The sequence below is a fragment of the Vicugna pacos genome, chromosome 8 (genome assembly GCF_048564905.1).
Source record: "Vicugna pacos chromosome 8, VicPac4, whole genome shotgun sequence".
NCBI classification, from domain to species: Eukaryota; Metazoa; Chordata; class Mammalia; order Artiodactyla; family Camelidae; genus Vicugna; species Vicugna pacos.
In genome coordinates, this window is record NC_132994.1 from 46,562,797 (window position 1) to 46,580,624 (window position 17,828).

The 17,828-nt window shown below is 42.6% G+C and overlaps 1 protein-coding gene across 4 annotated transcripts in view; it reads left to right on the forward strand.

Annotated features, from left to right (window-relative positions):
* The first annotated feature begins 3,440 nt into the window (after nt 1-3,440).
* Nucleotides 3,441-17,828, forward strand: part of CENPW (centromere protein W) — a 407,181-nt gene continuing 392,793 nt past the window's right edge. The window contains exon 1 of one of the 4 annotated variants that reach the window (XR_012074983.1): nt 3,441-3,675. The gene's annotated coding sequence lies outside the window, so the exon portion shown is untranslated. The remainder of the gene's footprint in view (nt 3,676-17,828) is intronic. The other 3 variants (XR_012074982.1, XR_012074984.1, XR_012074985.1) reach the window with 3 other exon arrangements.

A 17,828-nucleotide genomic window follows, 5' to 3' on the forward strand; every position in this document is an offset into this window, starting at 1 on the left:
TTCTGAAGCTCCTACTAATTTGGATTAAACTGACTGGTTGAAAGCTTCACACAGAAATTCTTCCAGGAAGTGTCATAAGTTCCCTTGACATTTAATTCTACGAACAATCTTATCTTTTGGAGAGAGATAGACAAATAAAAATTTATTTTTTGATTTTCGCCTTTGTTAGCTTGTTTTCTTTCTTAGTTTTGGAGAAACAGATCAAGAACCTGAAGACAACAGAAGCCTATCTTGCCTCCAGTCTGGCCTTCTGAACCCAAAGAGAGGAGCCTGCATGATGCTAAGTGGGTTCCTAAGGAAAGAAGAGCAAGATGGATGCTCTGTACTGAATAAGGCTTCCAGGGGAAGACATCACATGTGTCAATGAGCTCAGTCCTGCAGCAGGAGGTATCACTCAGTGTATCAGAACCGAGGGCTAGATCTTGTGGCCTATTAAATTCATCTCTGAATAGTTTGTTGCCATTCTCAACAATGAAAAAGACAGCCCCCATCCTCAAAGAGTTTATAGTCCGGGGGCTACAGGTGGTAGTAAACACAGAGGCAAGTAGTCTATTTAGATGGTGGTCAGTCTTTCCAGAGGGTAAGTCCATGGTGAGTAAAAGAGGAGTAATTAGCCACTTCACACAGTATAGGGTATATTCACCATGTGTTTCTGATATTTCAACATGTGGGGCCTTGTGGACCCTGCTCCTTGCAGGGCCAGCCAGTTCCTAGAGACAGTACAGGAGTAGTCTGCAACGTGCCTCTGCTCTGCAAACAAAGCAGCCCAGAGCCCACACACCCAACTCCCACCTCCTCTCTCAGGCTCTTAGGCTCTGGGCCACTATTCCCCTGTCCTAATCACTCAAGATTAGGGTCAGGTACCACTCAAGGGTCAGGTACCAGGCAACCAGGGACAGACCCTACACCCCAGACCCCACTGAAACTATTCAGACTGGCCAATCCCAAGCCTACTGTTCGTTCCTGGGAGAACCCAAATAAAGGCTCTTGCCCACATTTTCCCCTCACTCCCCTCTGCCTCCTGCATGGCAAGGCATGTTCCTCTGTGGGAACTGTGGGAGCAAACTATCTTTTCAGTGGCAATTGTCTTCTGATCTGTCTCAGCCGTGCCTGAACAATTGTAACATCTACATTTCAAAACATAAAGGGTGGGAGAGTTTGGGGTCTAGGAAGGTCTAGAGGATGACATCTACGTGGACTCCTAAAAGAGCAGCAGTGAAGCTGCCAGATGACGTCAGGTGGTGAGGGCAAGAGGGGGATTCCAGGCAGAGGAATCAGCATCTGGAAAAGCACACTTGGAAAACAGTTTAAGTAGTTCATATGTCTGGAGCTACACTAAATGTGCTGGATGAAGAGAAGACATGAAGCTGGAGAGGAAATGATGGCCAGATCATAAAGGACTTACATGCCTTGCTACAGAGTCTGGGCTCAAACTGGGAGAAGCTCCCTCTCTACAAGGATCATTCCCTTCTGCTGTTGTCAAGGCTCTTTAGGAAGTTTTAGCTTCTTACAAAATGGCGCCCTGTGGCCAAGGTGCTTGACTTCCTTGACAAAAGTCTGGTGGTGGTGGAGTTTGTGGCTTTGCCACTGCTCTAGGGTCTGATCCTCCCTCGGTCCTGGGTCTCTGTTAATGACCCCTGAGTGGGGCAAGTCACATACTTAAGGTGGCCTGTAGCAAAGCGTTACCACCTGGGAGCCTCAGTTTCTTCATCTTAAAGCCTTCTTAGGTTCCCAATTACACCGAGTGAGAGATTTCCTGGCCAAACGCAGCAGAAACCTCCCTGACCCTGACTGACAGATACTTGCTCCAGAGCCAAGAAACAGTCTTGAGCTGGCCTCCTGCACTGAAGGAGATGATTTTTATTGGTTTCACTCTTCACACAGTGCTGACGGTGTAGTCCTGCAGAAAAGCAAGCTGACGAAAGTAAAGACTGCGTTGCCAGCTCGTGTTTGTCCTTATTTCCAAGGACAAACACAAACCCTGTCTCCGGGAGCTGCTGCTCTGCTCCAAGACAAATGAGCTGTTGAAGTGTCATGATTTAAAAATCCTGACAATATTCATAAAGGATATTTTACTGATCAACCTCAAGGAATCTGTCATAAATAAGAAATGATTTGTGATTTAAACACTGTTGCCTGTTTCAGCGCTTTGCCTCAGGGTCCGATGTTCTGATGTGTAAGACAGGCAGTGTTCCCTGAAGGAAAATGGCCCGGAACCCCCAGCACTTCTCTTCCCTATCTCCTCATCTCCTTGAAGTAGTCTACCAAGAGTATTCAGTCTTATTTCTTTTTTCTTTTTCTTTCTTTCTTTTCGTCACTGTATTCTGATGACCCGTTAATAACCCATCAATAGTGAGGAAGAGAGGGAAGGCAGGATGTAATCCCTGTTGCCCTTGCTTGTTGTCCTTCTTCCCTCTCTGGCCCCTCCCTCCGTCACTCCCTGCTTCTCCTTCACCATTTACCGCGTGTACTGCATGCCTGATGTACAGTGACCTCTAACCATCTTGGACAAAAAAAGATTGAAAAAGGTGTTTCTTGGGCTGAAAAGACATCTCCATAGTCTTTGGGTAAGCTAATTTTTGTTAAACTATTAAAAAATCATATTTAGTCTGAGTTCCGAAATCTAGGACTTAAAAAAAAAAAAAAGCAAAACTATTACACAAAAAGCTAGACTATACCACTCTCAATATACTATTCTCTTGCCGAAGTTCTAGTGAGGCTGGGGGTGGTGGGGAGGTAGGCTGGGGGAATACATACAATCTTAAAAGAACTGAAAAATTTCTCTATTAGTGTCTATTCTCATGCCTTAGCCATTTTCTTTACATGTTCATGTTTCCTCCTATAAAGCTCTACAGCCATCTTTTTCATGCTTCCTCCGTGTTCTATAAAGTTCTACAGTCTTTAAAAATTTTTTTCTTAAAATTAGAATTGGGTGACTAGGCAATATAAATTTACATGGTTTAAAATTCAAAACAGTTCAAAAAGGTATACCCAGTGAAGTCTCCCTCTCCCCCTCTTTCCCTCCTGGGGGGCCCCTCAGCTCCCTGCCCTGGAGACAAGCACTGTCACAGATGGCTTAGCTCAGTGTCAAACATAGGAGAGTCCAAGTGTGAAGCCATGATTGCAACACCCGTGCAGAGCAATGGCAAGAACAAAGTGTGATGGACCCTTACCAGACGGCCCCAACAAGGGTCCTCCTGCCTGGTGTGGTTTAAGCGTTTAGAACCAGACAGAGTTCGGTTCAGAAACAAAGGAAAGCTTTATTCTGTAACCAGAAAACAGAGAGGTGAGTGCTCCCGCTCTAGAGCCCACGCCCTCCAGGACGGGCTGTGTCCGGCTGCTCGGTGGGGTCCTGGGGGGCGGGGCGGGGTGGGGGTGGGGTGGGGGTGTGGCTCAGCACAGCGCTCTCACAGGCCAGGCGCACGCGCAGCCGTGCTGGTCGCGCTCCGGATCACAGCGCCCGCCGCAGCATCTCTGCACACCGCCCGCCGCCGCCATCTTGAACTGCAGGGTCCTGTGCAGGGGGGCTTCTGCACAGGGTCCCCGAGCTGAGGTGTCAGCGCAGCCGTTTCCCGGTGGGAGCTCTGGTCTGAAGGGCCGGGGCCAGGGCCTCTGCCCGCGGCACCGTATGAGCAAGCGAACCTAGCCTAAGCACAAAGGACAAGGAAAAAAAAGGTTAGACTTTATTTATTACCCAGATTCTATTTTTATTTCCCGGGTACTGTTGATGGGCTTTGCCGATGACAAAAAGACCGGAAGTTAGAGGGTCCATTCCGGCCCTGTCGGGACAGCTCTGACTTCATCTGTGTCTATTTCGCACTGTTTACCTAGAAGTAATAATTTTTCCCTAGCTCTCTCCCTTGGAATGAGAGTCTGTTGAGATGCTACGTATGAATGCCTTTTGAAAGATTGCTCCTGTAAGGGAAGAGAAAACCCAGAGCCTAAAGCTAAACCCACCAGGCATGTTTGTCGTGGGAAGGAGTCGAATCGTCCAGGCTATTGTCCAAGAAAATCTTTCATTTGATTTCAAAGCTTCCAGTGAAGAGACGTGGAGAGGCCATTGGGCCCAACAGAGAAAGATAAAGGGTGGATTTATTTCCTGTCAGTTTTCAAATCCTTTCTTGAGCCCTCCCATCACCTAGGGGAAGCAGTGCCCTCTCTTAGGTGCAAAACTAAGCAAGGAATGCGACTCCTTTTCTAGCTGCCTGATCGGCCACCTTTGGGGTCAGCTGAGGCTTATGTCCTCGGGCTGCTTGATTCCTTTCTGATTTGCAGAGTGGTTTCCAACCGAAAAAAGATCTGGTTGAGGTTACTTTGAAAAAGGTGTGTGCTGGGAAAAAAGATGGACTGCTGTAGGGCTGTTTCTTCAGAATTGATGCCACGATCCGGCCTGAGGCAAAGCGTGCCCTTTACTGGAGAGGAGAAGCTGTGCTTCTGGAAGGAATGCAGGCTTGGTGTGCAATTGAACATGCATGTGTGAAGGGGAACTGGCCTGATAGCCGGGGCTGGAACCCTTGTTTATCCACAGGAGATAGGAAGCAGGGAGGGAGATAAGGCGGCCTTTGACTTGTGTGTGCCTGCACCTGGCCCTGGAAAGGCCCCGTCTAGTGCAGATAGCAGCTCGGGGTTGACGGCCCTCTGGGTTGACGGCCCACGGAGTCTTGTGTGGTGCCAAATAGAGAGCCCTGCAGCTTTGTGGATGAGACCAGGGTCCTCTGGTCAGTGAACTCGTGTCATTTTATCAAAGGAACTCTCATCTTATGCCCTTCATAGACTTTTGTTTTAAAGACACAGTTATTAATATGCAGGGACAATAACTGATAAACTTGTTTTTAGCATTAATTTTCCTTTGTAAATCAGCCTAAGCCAAGCCCTAGGTTGCAAGCCTTTACTGCCTCCTCTCTCCCTCTTTCTTCTCCATTCCTCTGTGGCAAGAAAGAAAGTTGACTTTACAGGCGACTAATCTGATGGTGTCTGTGGTGTCTTGACTTTCTAATGCTGGGAATTGAAGTCTTAATATCTTAGGTTATCTTGGAAGTTATTTATCTTTCACACATTAAGGAAAAATCAGAGACTTTTCAAAGAGAGTGTTTTGGCGAATTATTTTGGGATGGCTGGGTAGTGACACTGTTTCTGTTCATTCCTCCTTTAGGGGATCTCTGGAGAAGTGTGGGGTCCTCCACTGTTTGGAAGACATTTGGTGGCTTTTGGGTCAGTGTTGAATATAAATAAGAGTTCTAAACACTGTGCTCTTAGGAGAAATCATAGTGACCAGTGACCCAAACAGACTTGGTTAAAAAGTTGCTTAAAATGAGCAGACACCAGAAGCTTTATATAATGGGTTTGGTAATAACTTAAAATAGTCAAAATGCTTCTGCCCAGGCAGCCATGAGTCTTCAGGAAAAACACAGTAAATGTGTCATTTACACCATTGTCTTCAGTCAATCAAACCCACCATCTGTACGTGAGAGATGGTTTTAGCTTTTTGACAGCAATGGAACTCAAGGAACCTAGGTCAGGACTTAGCAGCCTAAGAGATTACCTCCTTATTGCCCCGGTTGTTTTCAGTGTCCTTCTACTATAGCATCTTTGCTAAAGGGCAGGTGAGGATTGAGAGGCTTAGCCGGGCACCTCCATCTTCCCAGTGGTATTTCAAAAAGATAAGGCCAGTGCAGATTATGGAGCTGGCTGGGTTTTATAACTGTACCTTGGACAGGTCTAGGAGCCTACCTTGGGTCTTGAGGTTATTCCCTTATATGCCTCTGGATGTATTAGGTCCTTGCACCTCTGCTCTCTACTGTCACCAGTCTGTCTCCCTATTGATGGCCAAAGATGTGGCAGGTAACGGCCCTACTACTATAAATTGGGCCAGTTACTAGATTTCTAAGTTTCTGTTCACCACGATTCTGGACCCAGAAAGATCTCAGAGGTGGTGCAAGTCAGTCGTATATCACATGATTCAGGGTGTTCATCCTTACTCTCTCAGTGTATTTTGGACCAGGGATCAAGTGGCTAAAATGAGTGTCTATGACAGCTCTTATAAACAGAACAAAAACACCAATAGTAGGAAAAACAATGGTGGGTAGAAGGCAGAGGTTAGTGGGAGGAAATTCGATGAGCTGCAATATTGATGATAGTAATTATCAGTATTTACCAAATATTTAATAGGCTGACATTGTGGTAAGTGCATTTTTTAGAATATTTAATCTTCTTGGCCATTCTGTGGCCTAGAAATTATAGCCATTTCACAGATAAGAAAACTGAAATTCACAGAGACTAAATGAAGTGAGTGATTTAATGGGGAGTGATGTTAGAGGTGCGATGCGAACCTGCATCTGACTGATGAGATCTGTACCTTCGACTATTACACTCTGCTACCAATAGCTATTAGCTCTTGTCTCCTATGGACTGTAGGTTTCTCCCACAGAAGGCCTCTGGCCCACAGTTTTGGTGTTCTCAACACCTAATCATAGTGTCTGGTTGTATGGAATTAAATCCGCTTCTCAAGAAACTGTAAGGTCTCCATTGACATAGAACTGCATGTTGTCATGTCAAGACAGCTCTGAGAAGATATTCAGAAAATTTGTCTGGAGGAAAAGAAGGGGAAAATCATGGTCAATGGAAATGTGGGTGAGAACTGTTTCTGCTGGCCATGATGTTTTCATGAGCCTCTTCTCACTGGCCTTCTAGTGAGAATGAATGGACAAGGACCATCAAGAACCAGAGAAAGATTAAATAAACCCTATGGATTTATTTCAAATGCACTGTCACTTTTACTCTCCATGAGAAGGTCCTGTTTTCTTCTTCCTTTCTTCATGCCATAGACCCAACTGAGACCTGGTTGCAAGATTTTTATTATATTTTAAAAATTCAGAACTCCAGGTCAAGAACTCAAAAATTTAAAATTGAAGAATTGTTTTCCTCTTAGGGTTAGCTACTCTGTTACCTACAGGCTCTAAAAATAATGCTTTGTCTCAGAACCTGACTTCTGCTGTTTCTGTTTTACTTTTATCTTATCGCTGGCTCTCCAGCTCAAGCTGTCCACCAGGGGAAGTGAAATGCCAGAGAGGGTGTGTGTACTGCCCTCACCCTCCTCCAGGCAAGTAAGGCCAAGTGTGCTACAAGAACACTGTTGACTCTGTGTCTCTACAGAGAGAATAGGCCATTCACTCCATGCTCTGTCACTCAGTGCATCTGTGACAAGGTGCAGATAAAGGCACCTCACAGCACTCAGAGGGTCTGGGTTGGCCCTGCTCACAGGATGTGGCCAGTCACTGCCAGAGGTGAGGACAAGGCCTGGGCTCCGTCCAGAAGGCACATAATAGGTTCATTTCAAAGTCTCCCTTTATTCTGTTGATCGAGAAATAAATCCCCCAACTCTGATGACAGACAGTGCCCTGTTTTAAGGGCTGGTGGTAGGTCCTTATATTAGATTTCTGATTTGAGCGGTCTTTTGAGAATGCAACATAAACCACTCGTGGTCTGCTTTCAGATCAGAGGACAAACGCATTGTTGGTGTGGTCTCTGTACTCAGGGAAATGGGATCATTGATGTCAGTCTGTTTGGGTTCCTGTAACGGAATACCATCGGCCAGGTAGCTTTATGAACAACAGAAATTTATTTTTCATAGTTGTAGAAGCTGAGAAGTTCAGGGTCAGAGTGCTGGCAGATCCAGTGTCTGGTGAGAGCCCACTTCCTGGTTCATAGTTGGTTATCTTCTCATGTGTCCTCACATGCAGAAGGGACAAGGGAGCTTCTAGATGTCTTTTCTAAGGACACTAATTCCGTTTGTGAGGCTCCACCCTCATGACCTAAGCACCTCCCAAAGGCCCCACGTTCTAATCCCATCACATTAGGGGTTAGGATTTCAACATAGGAATCTGGGAGGGACACAAACATTCTGTCCATTGCACTCATATCAATGAAGTACGCAAGACTCATGTTTGTGGACTCATGTTTCCTACCCCACATCTTTCTGAAAGTGTCCAAAAGGTAAGTAGCCTCTTGGTACTGCCAGTGCTGGTGAGAGGTGCAGAGGCTGAATGAGGCACTGCATGATGTGAGAGGAGAATTACAGCCACGGGGGAGCTGCAAGGCAGGGAGAGGCTCAGCCCTTGGGTGCTTTGCTGTTATCACCCCGCAGCATTGTCAGCAATGCCTAGGGAGGTGGGTAAAGCTCAGGGGTAGAATACATGCTTAGCTAAACGCACCAGGTCCTGGGTTCAATCCCCAGCACCTCCACTTAAAAAAAGAAAGAAAGAAATGACTAATCTCAGACCCCATTCCAGACCTGCCAAGCCGGGACCTGCATCTTAACAAGATCCCCAAGAGATTTAGATGGACATTAAAATTTTATATGCAGTGTTCCAAACTCAAGACAAGTTTCCATTAATACCGCATATGTTGCAATTGTTGTCTACTAGCAGAGAAGACAGATGACTGACGTTATTAACATAGATCTTAAACTTTTGTTATCGAGGTTAATTATTAGTTTACTTAAACTAAAATGGCTTACTTTCTCTGAAGTCACTCATTGTGCATCAGTAAATAAGGCTGCTTCTATTTTTCACCCCCTGCATGCTTCACAGTTCTCAGAATGAACTAAGGATCAGATCAGTCAGTTCTTTTAGCCACTGATGACTGTAACCAGTTCCGTCTGGTACTTGAATATGATGATGTTCTTCTTTGGCACCAGTAGCCAGTGTGTAGTCCTCATACTGTGAGAAGATGGTGGCTGTTGTGAGCAGCTGTTGGATTTGCCTGCCCAGACACCCGACTCCCCTTCATTTCATACTAGCGTCTTCCTCATCAGAGGCCTCTAGGTTGGTGAGGCTGTCAGTCAAGGTCCTTTCCCCCTCCAGTGGTGAAACGGGTTAGGGTGTGACCAAAGTAGGGCCGGTCAGATATCTTCTGATTGTGAGACTGAAGCATGTTTATTCTATCATAACCACTGAAAGGACCATTGCTGCCTAGATCCCGGTGCGTCTGGATTGCCATCCTGCCTGAGGCCTGGCTGTTCAACTTTGTTCAATATGTTACTATTCCATATTCTTACAATATAGTCCATTTTTATTTGCCTAAGATAGTGAGAGTTCCTTTCTGTTGATTCAAACCAGAGAACTCTAGCTGAGCAAAGGAATCTAAATGTGGTTCATGTTGTGGAAAACCAATTTTATTCTTAATGAGGAGGGAAGGTATTTACGAATCACCACAGCTTTCCACTTTGTTTCATTGGCTGCGTTGTGTTCTGTAGCCAGGTATGAAGGATTTTAAGGTTGTTCAGATTTTATTTATCATTCTTCTTCTGTGCTTTGTTGTAGTTTATTACGTATTTGTATGTCTATGCAAAACTTTATATTGATCAATAATCACCAGGATACAGGTTGTCGGTACTTTTGTGGCAACTTCAACTTCAACCTCAGTGTGTTTTTTAGTTTTTAAACTTATAACTTTGGTCTTCAGGTGCTCTAGTACTTCCTAAGTGAGGAAAAGGAAGAACACATGTATAATTTATGAATCTATTGTGTGAAAATAATGTTTGTATAGGCCAATCCACTTAAGGACCATCAAAGGATATTACTTAGTGGACAGATTTTAATTTTATCTATTCATAGGACTGCATAAAAATTCACACACTTGTCTCACAAATATATTTCTTAATTTTATTAGTGAACACAAAGGGCTGAAGGTGATACAGATTAATCAAATGAATAAATAATACAGCTTTAAAAAAGTCAATTGTATCCAGCTCAGAGGATAACTAACATGTAGTCTTCATTTTTAAAATGCCTTTGGATCTAAAAAAAAAAAAGACAAATGAACTTATTTACAAAACCAAAACAGACTTGCAGACATAGAAAACAAAAGGGGGAATTGGGAGTTCTAGATTTGCAGATACTGACTGGTACATATAAAATAGATAAACAACTTTAGACTGTATAGCACAGGGGACTATATTCAATATCTTGTAGTAGCTTACAGTGAAAAAGAATATGAAACCAATATATGCATGTTCATGTATGACTGAAGCATTTTGCGGTACACCAGAAATTGACATAGCATTGTAAACTGACTATACTTCAGTTAAAAAAAAAACAAAACCAAAACAAAATTGCCTTTGGAAAAAAATGGAAATAGATCCTGAAACGTTGGTTGATTTAATTGGCGAAACGTTGTTGATTTAATGCCCTAAAGAAGTAATCAATAATGCTTCAGCCATTTAAAAAATATTGTAGATTAATACTTATTGGGCATGTGTTCATAATAGATAAATGAAAAAAGGGTATGTGCCATGTGTTTGCATTTTATAATCTGTTATTTATAGTAATGTTACATATACATGAAGGTATTCCAGTTTTTTGTGGTGATTATCTCTGGGTAGATTTGTTTTATTTTATTTTATTTTATTTTATTTTATTTTATTTTATTTTCCTTCCAATTATGCATATTTTCTGATTTTTCTATAAAGACATGTTTTTCTTTTAGAACATGAAAACAGGAAAAGGCTATGTTTAGTTAAAAATAAATTAGACTTGGTGTACTTTGTGTGTAAATATGGGAAGATATGTCAAGGGGAAGTTATCTAGACCAAACCTTGTTATACCATGTAGAAATTATATAGAAATATGAATTTTCCCTGAGAATGTAGAAAAAGTCTTATTAGCTTTTATTTTTAGCTAATCAAATTTAGTGGAACTTAAGAAGATATTTCTGCAACTGTTCTGTTTGATTTTGTAAAAATATCCTGCAACTGGGGATTAAAAAAAGAATAAATTAAACGTGTTATAAAAGACATTTCTGTTTTCCAGACCATAGCTTCTCAGATTCTAACGTGAATCCCCTGGGGATCTTGTGAAGGTGTCAGATGGGTCTGCCTTGAGCCTGAAAGTCTGTGTTTCCTCCTCGCTACCAGGTGGAGCCTCATCTTGCTGGCCTGTGGGCCGCGCTGTAAGTGGCAAGTCTCTAGACAGAAGGTGTCATTCTTAATGACGCTGGAGATCATTCCAAGTCAAGAATAAGTAAACAATGGCTGAGCAAAAGATTTTACAATCCAGGGAAGAAAGCTGGGAGGATTTGAGCTTTCTGGGTCTGGGACTTTGCTGTTTCATCAGCGTGAAACTGAGGTCAGAGACCTAGGTGCAGTAGTGAGGGTTGAGATGTTGGATCAGAACATATGGAGATGGGCTGAGGGGGGAGCGTGTGAGGAGGGAGACCATCCTACTGATATTGTCAAACCCGTGCCCATGTTCACCATGCATAAGGAGGCCAGACAAACCAAAACTTTGGAGTTTGGAGCAGAGAAAGGTTTATTACAGGACCAAACAAGGAGGAAGGGTGGCTCATGCTCAAAAGGCCTGAAGTGCCCAGTGGTTTTTGGGAAATAGTTTTTATAGGCAAAATTTGGGGGGTGGGGCCTTCCTCTGGTTGGTTGGTGGTGAGGTAACAGGATGGTGTTCCAGAAATCAGACTTGTCCCAACCAGTCTGGTGTCCGTGTGCTTATGCTCAGCCTGAAGTTCCCATCTTCCACCTGGGTGGAGACCTTAGTTCCTGCAGAAGAATTGAGAAATACATATAAGCTTGTTTCGCCCTTTGGAATTCAGGTAAGGCCTAGGAGGCCGAAGCCTTTTACCTACAAACAAGAAATGAGACACAGGAGGCTTTTGTACCCAGGAGGGCCCCTGACAGGGTCCTGCTTGGTTTCACTGACATGGCTGTTCCTACAGTATTATTTGATACAGTATTTCTGAAGATGCCACTGATGGTCACTTTCACCCACTGGATTAGAAAGAGCTAGCGGTTGGTAAACTTTGGGAGAAGTGGCAGCTTGTGAGCACGGAGGAAATGTGGAGAGAAGGTGGTGGTGAGGTCTGAATGTTGGTGCTGACTCTTGAGCAAAGGTGGGCCTGCTGTGGAGGGAGAGAGGTTCCAGGCAACAACTGGGGACCCTTGATCTGTGGGGTGTCTGAAGGTTATGTGAGGATTATAAACTTAACACATGTAAAGTGCTTAGAACAGTGCCTGCACGCAGTAGGTACTTAATACATAGCATTTTAGAATTGAAATTTTATTATTATTACTCTTTAGCTATGCAGTCAGGGAAAGATTGCACTGTTTCTCCGAAGTTGTATCCTTATCTGCACAATGAGGATAATAGTGCCTATTTCATGAGTTTATCGTGGGTAAAATAGGATAGATGATGAGACGATGTGTGGACTATGGACAGGTAGAGCTGGGATGCTGTTGGGCAGAGCTGCCTGCACATTTACATGGGAGTGGAGACTCCTTAAGGAAATGGACTAGGATTCAGACTCCGAGGGAGCCATCCTCAAGGCCAGACTGTGAAAGTAGGTAAGCAAGGAAGCTCTCTGGAAAAAAGGCACTTTTCAGGCCAAGACCAAGGCTGGCCTCTGCCCACAAGCCAGGGTGAGGCAGGGATGCTCTGGGGCCAGAGCTCATCCTCCCTGGCTTGTGAGTGAATCACAGGTCCAGGCTGTTTGGGTGACTCTTTGTGGATTGAGCATATGCCTCAGTTGGAATACCTTATTCTCAAGCCTGTAGATGATGAAAACCTAGGGGAATTGTCAGATTTTTCCCTGAGAGTGAGGCAGAGGGCAGGGCACCTAGTGCAGCAGAGGTGAGGCTTTTAAGTGCTCTCTCTACCTAGACAGCCAGAGCATTGACTCCACTAGCCATGGTGGAAACAAGGTGCATTGCTTTATGGCTGGAATGTTGCGTGGCCTGAGCAACTCCCTTCACATTTTCTTTTAAATAAAAAAAAATTGCTATTTTGTAAAGTATTTACAGTAAAATGTGTAAAGCATAAGTATATTGCTCAATAAATTATCACAAAGTAAACACACGTGACTGGTGTAACTGTTACTTAAATAAAGAAATAGAATATTGCCCAAACAGGAAGCCATCTGTATACCACTTTCTCAGCACAGTTGTCCTGGTGCCTGCGAAGTGAAATCAATATCCTGACTTTCACATAAGCATTTCATTGCTTACCTTAGAGTTTTAACACCTAGGAGTCAATTTTTAAACATCATAGTTGAGTAGCTTCTTTTGCTCAACATCGTTGTAAGATTCATCTGTATTGCTGCATCTAGCCAAAGTTTGTTCATGTTCTTTGCTGTGTGAAGATACTTTAGTTTACAATATTTATTGATTCTAATGATGATGGACATTTGGACTGTTTATAACTTGGGGATTCATGAGTAAATGCTGCTGCCAACATTTTTTTTGTGTTTCCTGGTAAACATATACATGCATTTGGTTGGGTTTGTACCTTGGAATTGACTTGCTAGGTTATACTCAATATGTGTTTTCAACTTTAATAGATTTTGCTAGATTATTTCCGAAGTGGTTGTACCAATTTACCTTCCCACCAGGAGTGATTAAGAATCTTAATTGCTCCACATTCTCACCAATACAATCTTTTTAACTTTAGTCATTTTGGTAAGTGTGTACTAATTGTGATGTGTTTAAGATTTTTTTAAAATAACAGTTTTATTAACATGTAATTCATCTACCATACAATTCACTCATGTAGAATGTACAGATACAAGATTTTTAGTATATTCACAGAATTGTGTAACCATCACTTATTGTTTGTACCTTTTCCTTTCCTAATTTCTAGTGGATGAGCACCTCTTCACATGTTTATAGGTCATTTGGATTTCTTCTGTGATGTGTCTTTTTAAGTCTCTGCGTCAGTTGTGGGGGGGGATTGTCCATCCTTTTCAAATAGTTCCATTGGAGTCCTTAAAAAATTCTGTGCATGAGCCTTTCTTCAATTTGTGGTATTTTACTTGTTTAATAGTACTATCTAATAAACAGGTGTTTTCACTTTCATTGCATGTAAATTCAACAGTTTTTTTTCTTTATGTTGGGAACTTTATGTTTCCTGTTTAAGAAATACTATACTTCCCTAAGTCAGGTCATGAAGTTAGTCTCCTATATTATCTCCTAGAAAATCTGTTGTTTTGCCTTTCATGTTACATCTATGATACACTCGGAAATGATTTCAGTGTACGATGTGAATTAAGGAGGTCAAATTTTATTTTTATTCCATTAGAATATCCAATTTTCCTACACTGTTTATTCAATACATCACCCATTCCCCACTGCTTTGCAGGGCCACCTTTGGCATAAATCAGGTATCCATTTATGCATAGGTCTGTTTAGAGCTTTCTTTTTCTGTTCTATTGATTGAATTGTGCATGTTTGGGCCAATACCACACTGTCTTAATCACAGTAACTTTAGAATGTGATTTGATATTTGATATCTGGAAAAGCAAGTTAGCTTTTTTTCTTTTTTCTTTTTCATTTTTATTCAAAAGCGTTTTGGCTATTCCTAGCTCTTTGCATTTCCTTATCAATTTAAGAATCACCTTGTCAAGTCCCACAAGAGGGTCTGTTAGAATTTCCCTCTTCCCTGCCACCCCACTTTTACGAAGTGGATCTCAGAATTGTTTCTTATCACTTTGTGAGTGACAGTATTCCAGGTCTACCAAGTTCAGGTGCACTGCAACTATGATATGATGGTCATGACTTCTGTAGGAAGCCACCTCCAGACCAGTAGTTGTGGGGTTGTCCAGACTTGAGGGCTGTTTAAGTTCCTGGCCTACGGGAGGAGCCAGGACTCATTTAGGAGATGAATCAGCATATCTGGGGACTCTTGGACACATGAGAAGAGGACTGCAGGAAAAGAAAAGAATCTGCTAACTTGAGGAGGGAGAACTTGGAGTCATTGTAACTTAAGTATCAAGATGTGTGTTTGGAAGCTGGTGAAATATAATCATTCTGATTCCTGAGGACAGAAAGAGTGAAAGGCCGCTATAAGCCCCAAACAATGCCAAGTCACAGAAGATGTTCATTAAATGTTACCTTCCTCACTTCTCTTGCTTTGCCCTAACTACCTGTGCTGCTTTAGGCAACACACTGAAGGCTTCGCAGTTTGTGATCAGATGGGGAATTCCTTTGAGCAGTCATGTTGTCTGTGATGCCAAAGAGACAAAGCTGTGAGCAACCACCAACATGCCTAACTTGTACTGACCGTGCCTTACTTTACGTTTACTGTTTCTGGGAGAATTCTGAAAGCATCCCCAACGCAATAATCATTTGGGTTTTTCTGTTTTCTGCCTAGCATTTTTTTTCTTAAATGAAGAAAACTTCTTAAGAAACAACAAAACTCTTAACACTGAATTATACTGAGGTGTTTTGCTAGTTTAGTTGCTTTGGACCTGTGTCTGAGCCCTGCAGTGGGAGACAGCCATCAAGCTGTGAAGCTGAATGTTATCCTAACTCCCCTTTGTTAACAGCTTCGTGCTGGGAACTTTCCATCTGCTGCTGCCAGCAGGGTGTCTCTCTTTCCGGAACCTGTCATCCACGACCTGCCAGCATTCAGAGACATCATCTTCTCTGGTTATTGGAAACTTCTAGGGAACAGTTTTCCTTTTGTTTTTGAAGACTGTAACTATGGACATGAAAGGAGAGATTGACAATAGTGATACCTTTGGTTTCTGTAGATGAAGGAGGTTTCTTCCTAGTTTCATGGAAACCAGAAAAAGGATCTGTCACAAATGCCTTATTAAAGTTATCTTTATTTTTGAAGAGTCAAATAGAGGAGCTACTTCCCAGTGGGTCCCTTTGGGAGGGTTTGGGATAATTAGAGGGTCCTACAAAAGCATCACAATAAAACCAGACACAACAGATGACACATTAAATAGTACCATGGGTTCCGTTTCCTTTTCTGAATTCTCTGAGTAGAAGCTTTATCAGGAGGGAGAGTCTAATCTCTGGCGACCATGATGGAGATGTGCTTCCCATCAGAGAATGCAGGAACTCTCACTTCTTCTGTTTTCTCTCTAGGATTTCCATATCAGAATCAAGAGACATGTTGGTTTCCACAGTTGTTTCCAGTTTGCTGCTTGTGATTGAGGTCCAGGGAACTCTAGAAACACGCACGACACATCCTTGCTGCACAGATACCCTCTTCTCTTGTTTCTTTCGCCCAGTCTCACATGCCTGGTACTCTTACATGTTCTCTTTCTCCAAAATTTCAGTAAAAAATGACCTTGAGATCTTGCACTCATTCTAAGGGAGAGATGCTTGCAAAATCAGATAGATTCATTAGATCAAAAACTTAAAGGAGTGAAGCTCTGAGATAAAATTCTACGAATCAGCCAGTTGGTGGGAGAGTTTAATGACTTTTCTTTCCTTCCCTCCTTTTCCCCTTCCTTCCTCTTTTCCTGTAGGAGTCATAGACCTAGCATTTTTCTTCCAGGAACCTCTATTCTAATTGGTGACACCATCACACATAAACCAAATTTGAACAGCAGTGATGATATAACAGCACTACTTACTCAGCATTTACATAAACAACATGCCAAGTGTCATATGTTTTACTACATTTAATTCTTATACCAGTTCTGTGATGTTAGTAGTATTATTTAGCACATTTTTATAGATGGGAAAGCTGAGGCTTAGAGAGATTAAGAGCCTTCCTGATAAACACTCACCTGAGTGGAAGATTCAAGCTGGTCTTACTTCCAATCAGTTTGATAATTCAGCCCTCTGCTGAGCCTCACAGGCTACAGTAATTTGGTCTGTAAGAGAAGAAATAAAATGTCAGTGAGTGAAGCTTTGTGGATTTGATAGGACTTGAGTTGGTAAATATATATATATGGAGGAACTGGACAAGTGAGTCTCATTTATGACCTCATTTTGCCCTCAATTCTATTCAGTTCTTTCCCTTCAGAAACAATAGTCTTTCTCATTGCCATACACCAGTGTTTGGAGTGTAGTAGTTTTCCACTTTAAGTAAAAACTGGTTATCATTAATCACTGAATGAAGTCCTGTTTCCTCTGGGGGTCTTCTTTTGGTTGCTGATAAATCTTTCTAATTAGCTGTGAAGATCATGAAAAGTAGATGTCTTGTTTTAATCATAAACCACTTGGTCCACTGGCATTCGTGTGAAAGCTTGAATCCTTATTTTCCTTTACCAAATTGCTTTGAGTTTATGACATTTTTAGATCTTCTGTAAGTCCACAGAGCTCAGGATTGCAAAATCTATGCGTTGTTTTCAGTAACTCAATCACAGAAAAGCAAAGCAAACAAAAAAGCAAAAGAAAGCATTGACACATTGTCAGTGGTGTATTTTCCCATATGTTGGTGGGATATTAAAGATCTTTGAGATCTTTGCAGATAATTCAATGCAGGCCTGGCTCTAAGAATAAAAGCTGGCATACTGATCAGTGAGGGAGAATTTTTTTTTTCTCAGAAGCTAAAATGAACTTTTCCAAGAGTTTGGGGAGAAGATTATGGGATTAGAAGTTACACTACAATTGGCCTTTAATGTTAAGATGTAACATTAGGTCAGGTTCAGTACATAGTGGCCACAGCTGGAATAATCAAATCTCAGCTGAAGTCTTCTCCATGTCCAGGCATGTCAGTGGTTCTCAAACTTCAGCAGGAATCAGAATCATCTGGAGGGTTTGTCACAGCATAGACGGTGGGCCCCAGGCTAGAGTTTCTGACTCAGGAGTTTTCTGATGGGGCCTGAGGGCTGCCCTGCTGACATGTTCTCAGGTGGTGCTGATGTTGCCGGGGCAGGTACCAAAGTTTGAGACTGTAATTTACAATTCCAGCTCAGCGCTAACCAGCCATGCGCTCTGAGCGCTCTTTGGTGTCTTTTCCCCTTGAATCACCTGCATCTAGTCCAGTGCAGGTTTAAGAACCTCTTTAACCACTGTGATATATATAGCCCCTGCTGGGATCCCAGCTGATAAAAAAATACGTATTTAATCATTATTCCCTTCAGCT